Here is a 5,475-nt window from a genome sequence, read left to right on the forward strand (position 1 = left end):
CCTGCTTCCTAATTCAAGCACATAGGAAATATGTGTTTATTGCCTCCAAGTAGCTTTGGGGCAAGGTGGAAAATACAAGACTATAAGGCTTTCAGTGCTCTTCCAGGACCTTTGGTAAAAATAGTGGTTTTATGACAGGGATGAAAGTTTCCATGCTAAACATAGAAAAGTGTCTTGGCCAGAAATATAAAGGGAAGAAGACTTTCACAAGTAGAGATTTCCTTCTGTTTCAGGTTGGTGGCTGAGGGAAGAGGAGGAGAAAGAGGGAGAGCTGCAGATTTTGAGAGCAAACCAAACCTGAGCCCACTTCTTGCCAGCATACCAGTGCAGCAGCAAGACCCAGAGAGTAAAGGGCTGCCTGCTGCGTCTAAACTCATAGAGTACAACAACCTTAGTAGAAAATTTCCACCTAATGTCAGTAGGTAAGCAGATCGTCCCCATGGGTGATGTATAAATTAAGGTTCTTAGAGTGGAAGCAAACTGAACTTGGTTTGAGCAAAAAAAGAATGTACTACCTCAAGAAAAATAGAATTTATTGGGAGATGTGGAAAACCTCAAGGAAGAACCTAGTTTCAAAAGGGGGAAGACTGATGTAATTCTCGGCACTTTGGTGACCTGAGTAATAGGAAATATGGGCTTCCTTCAGGGCACTGACACCAAGTAGATCAACTATAATCTTTTCACATCCTTGAGTCACTATTCATAAAATTTAAATTCCTGGAGGAGTTGGAGGAAACTTGCTCAGATCCTTTGCTCAACTTTTAGCTAAAGAGAGTAGGATAACTTGTTTGATAGTTGTAGGAGATTGTAGGCTTTGCAGGAGGGTTAACTTCCAAAGGAAAATCAAGATGCTAATACAAAAAATGAAAGAAAGAATAAATAGATGCTGGACAAACATCAACAGTATATTCCCACTATAGATGGCCACTTTAGATATTTAACAATTGCATACGCTTGCTTATTTTTTAATACATTATTATGTGTGACAATCAATTGGAAGAAGTTGGAGTTCAATTTGTCTGAGTATTAAATTCATCGTGGCCCTCCCCTTCTTGCAGCTATTCATTAATACCCCATTCTCTCCAATAAAGCTCCAAGTTTCTTCATATTCATCTAGTCTTTACCTATCCCTCCAGCTAAATCTTCAATGCCCTTCCTTCCTGGCACCTCATGTCCCTATAATCACATGAGACTTACGGTTCCTTGAAATCATTATTCTATCTCACATCCATGAGTCTTTATACATGCCGCACCCTCTGCTTGGAATGGTCTTCCCTATTCCTTGTCTGCCTGGAGAATTCACTCACCCAACTCAAACACTTCCTTTTTAGGGATGCCTCTCAGATACACTCTTCTCCCAATCATCACCTCCTCCACCGCTTCTCTTCTTCATCTCAATATTGTCACTATATATCCTGCACATACCTTTATTTTTTTTAACTTATTTTACTGTGTTGTAATAATTTTTTATATGTTTGTCTCCTCTACAGCTCTATAAGCTTTTGGGGGGTAGGCTCTGAATAAATGGTTGCATGCACTAATGAACTTTCCAATCAGACAATGATATTCATTGAAGGCCCACTCTGCTTGGAATCATCCTATGCAGAAGGCATAGTAGGGTGTCATGCAGAATGTTTACTTAAGCAGTAATTTCTTGCTAAGGATATGCAGACCGTTGGTGGGGAAGGAAGAGTAGTCTAGGTAGGACATAAGGTTTTCATTAAAATTTCCAAATATTCATTCATTCTTAATTACCATGGCTACTTGCAAACATAATGCAACATTTTCTGCCTACTTTATTTGCTGATATTATTTTTGCAAATTTAATTTCAGATCTGTAGTGGTAAAGTTTAGACTCTTAAATATTATCATATTTTTGATTATTAATGAAACACTTGGTTTTATATGATGGATCATTTTATAGGATAGGCCCTAAGAATATGAGCATAGAAGGCAGATTGCCTGGATTTGGATCCTGGCTCTGCTCAGGTGACTCTGGGCATTATTTATAATTTCTCTGTGTCTCAGATATCTACTCTACAAAAATGAGGTCCATAATAGTACCCAATGCATGGGTCTGTTGAGGGGATTAAATGAGTCATATGGTAAAGCACTTAGAGCATCACCTAGCATATAAAAAGTGCTAAATAAATGTTAGTCACCATTATCATTGCAATAAAATATACTCCCTACCATGTTACAAGAAATTTTTTGGTCATTAAAACAATACAGTGAATGAGAAGTGTAATAACAGAATTCATGGAAACAGGAATTTATTTGTTTCCAGGATTCAGGTTATTTGGCAATGTGTCAGGACTTAGGAAACCATTCAAAACCATTGCAATTGAGAATGACCCTTAAGGAACTGATGAATGAATAGAACAAGCAGGATATACACAAATTCACATCCATTCAGGGTCTGTTTAATATAGTTTCTCACACAAGAGCTTAGAAATCAGGAGATAATCAAATATGAGTCCAAAGGAGTTACTTAAGTTGAGGCGGCTGAGAAAGGAAGGGGACCGCCTTTCAGTTTGGGAGGAAGACAAGAGTTATCTTGAATTCTGTAAAAACAAACAAACAAACAAACAAACAAACAAACAAAAACAATCTTGCCCCACTTAGCATGGGGGACCAGAACTAATTGATGAATCCAGTTAATTAATGAGTTAGTCTTTATATTTTCAGTCTTATTTTCTGGAATCAGAGCTACAAGGTTTACTAATGAGTCATGTTTCAGAATTCCTAGTCATTTATTCCAAAACTGACTTTTTAAAAAGAAAATTTAAATAATTAATCCACTCGCCTAAGTCTGTAAGTCCAGTTGAAGTTGGTACCATATAAAACTGTTTTTCCTGGTTTTCTGAGCATGTTGGTCACTCAGTAAAAACTAGATGAGATATATTATAAGCTTGCTGAAGAGTTTCCAAATTGTCACTTTGTTCATATGAGAAGAAGCTTAAAAATCTAAACTTATGTCTGTAGTTTTTGTTTATTACAATTGACTAAGGACATTATGTTTTTTAATAATTTTTTTTATTTTTCAGTTATATTGGCATACAATATTATAGTAGTTTCAGATGTACAACGTTTTGATTAGACATCTATATATATCACAATGAGATCACCCCAATAAATCTAGTACCCATCTGACACTGTACATAGTTATTATAATATTATTGACTATATTCTTTATGCTGTCCTTTATATCTCCATGACTATTTTATAATTACTATTTTGTACTTCTTAATACCTTCCTCATTTTTCACTTACCCCAAATCCCCCTCCCATCTGGTAACCCTCAAAATGTTCTCTGTATCTACGCATTTGTTTCTGTGTGTGTGTGTGTGTGTGTGTTTATTTTGTTCTTTAGAGTCCACATGTACCTAAAATCATATGGCATTTGTCTTTCTCTAACTGACTTACTCCACTCAGCACAATACCCTTTAGGTTCATCATAAAATATCTTTTTCCATCCCTTTACTTTTAGTCTGTGTGCGTCTTTTAATCTGAAGTGAGTCTCTTGTCGGCAGCATATGTAAGGACATTGTGTTTTTGGTAGTCATAAAAGTAAGGACTGACCTTAAAGTCCAGTGTCAAAGCCAAGTGATCTTAGTGATAATTAAGCCTTCAGATTACTGAAACATATTTTCTTCCTCTCTATTCTCTTAAGGTTTAGCTTTTGTTGGGATGTGTATTAATGAGTAAAATGAGATAACTTGCTATGAAAAAAAACAACTGTGCTATTTCAACATGTTTGGGACAATAGGCGAGGATGCTTTGGAGGGTGAGAGAGACATGTTAGCTTGGAAAAGGTCTTCAGTCAAATGGAATTTGGAATCCAAAGGCTTTGACAGATGATGGTAAAGCAGTAATAATGAATATCTTGGTTTTCAGTTCAGCTAAAATCTCCCTCTGTGACCTTACTTCAACTACACAAAATGATCAAAAATAAATTCCCTCAACTTCCCCAAACTGAAACTTGCACAACTACATAAAATTACAACAATTTTTTTCTTTCCTTTTTCCTTTCTCCAAGGCTGGTTCTTCTTCCTGAGCTCTGGATCCCATCTCCAACTGCCTTCTCTTTTGTGTGGTCAGTTCCTAACACTCCTCTCTACTGGATCCTTCCCATCAGCTTTCAAACATACTCAGTCTCTTAACTTCTAAAACATCCTCCCTCAACCCCGCTTCCTCCACTCACTACCACCCTATCTTGGTTTATATTCTACCACACATTCCTTGTTTTCCTTTTACTATCCTTTCTCTCTTTTGCCAACTTGTCCTCCTCTATTCCCCCTTTAACTGCTGGAGTTCCTCAAAGATCAGTCCTGGAACTACTGTTCTTCTTATGCTATATCCTCCCTATTTGGTTACATGCATATTGATGCCTTCAATTATTATCTATACAGCAATGACTCCTAAACTTATACCTCTAGCTTAGACTTCTTTGAGCTCCAGGCCATAGGTCCATCTGTCTACTTAATAACTCCAGTTAGATGCTCAAAAGGCACCTCACACTTGAAATGTGCAAAATCAAACTCAGGGCCTCCCCTCTACCTGACTACCTGGTTCTTTCTTGACTTTTACCTGTCTCACTATCCATCCATTTTCTAGCTCAGAAATGGGGGATCATTTTTGAATCTCTTCTCCCTTACATCCCTTGTTCAATATTTCAGGATGGTAAATTGCTCTCTCTCTCTGTTTTCTCAGAATTGCCACCAAAGCTCCAAAGTTGAAGACAACAGGCATCAAGGAATCCCCATCATCTAATGAGAACCAGTGGTTAATGAAAGGCAGCAGAACTGGCTTTGATCCTCTAAACATCAGTCTCCCTCCTTTTTCTCCTCCCCCCCAGCATGCTAGGGGAAAATGAAAGGAGTCCCAGGGGGTAAATGACATGCCTCTTCCCTTCCCCACAAGCTAAGTTAAGAAACCCAATCAATTACTTGTAAAGACAAGAAATGCCTCCAAGAAGAAGATACAAACATCTCATTGATGGTTTGGACACCTACTCAGCCAGTGGACTTGCTAATGTGCTCTTAGCACCACTCTGAGCAGCAGAAAAACCAGAATTGGGGTACAAAGAGAAGTGATATCACTGAGAGTGGCAAGATGCTTCAATTTCTTATAAGACACTGAAGAAAGTTAAACTTCAAATGAATTGCTGTTACCTGCTCAAGAGGGCCATACCCCAACACCAAGAGGCTGTGGGGTACCTTGCTAAGGTAGGGTGTCATCAGAGAACTGTGCAGAGACCTTTGCAGGACCTTATGAAGAATACCTCATCAGACAGAGGCAGCATCTGGATGCCTACCAAACAGAGCATATCAGCAGTGGCTCCAATTAAGTGGGAGATATTTGAAGCTTTTCCCAGCCCTGCATTAAGTTTCATTGGTCAGAGAACAAAGGAAAACTTATAATAGAGAAAGTAAGAAAAGAGACTACATACTAATCTCACTTCCAGGAATGTTC

The sequence above is a fragment of the Pteropus vampyrus genome, unplaced genomic scaffold (assembly GCF_000151845.1).
Source record: "Pteropus vampyrus isolate Shadow unplaced genomic scaffold, Pvam_2.0 Scaffold22, whole genome shotgun sequence".
In the NCBI taxonomy this organism is placed as follows: Eukaryota; Metazoa; Chordata; class Mammalia; order Chiroptera; family Pteropodidae; genus Pteropus; species Pteropus vampyrus.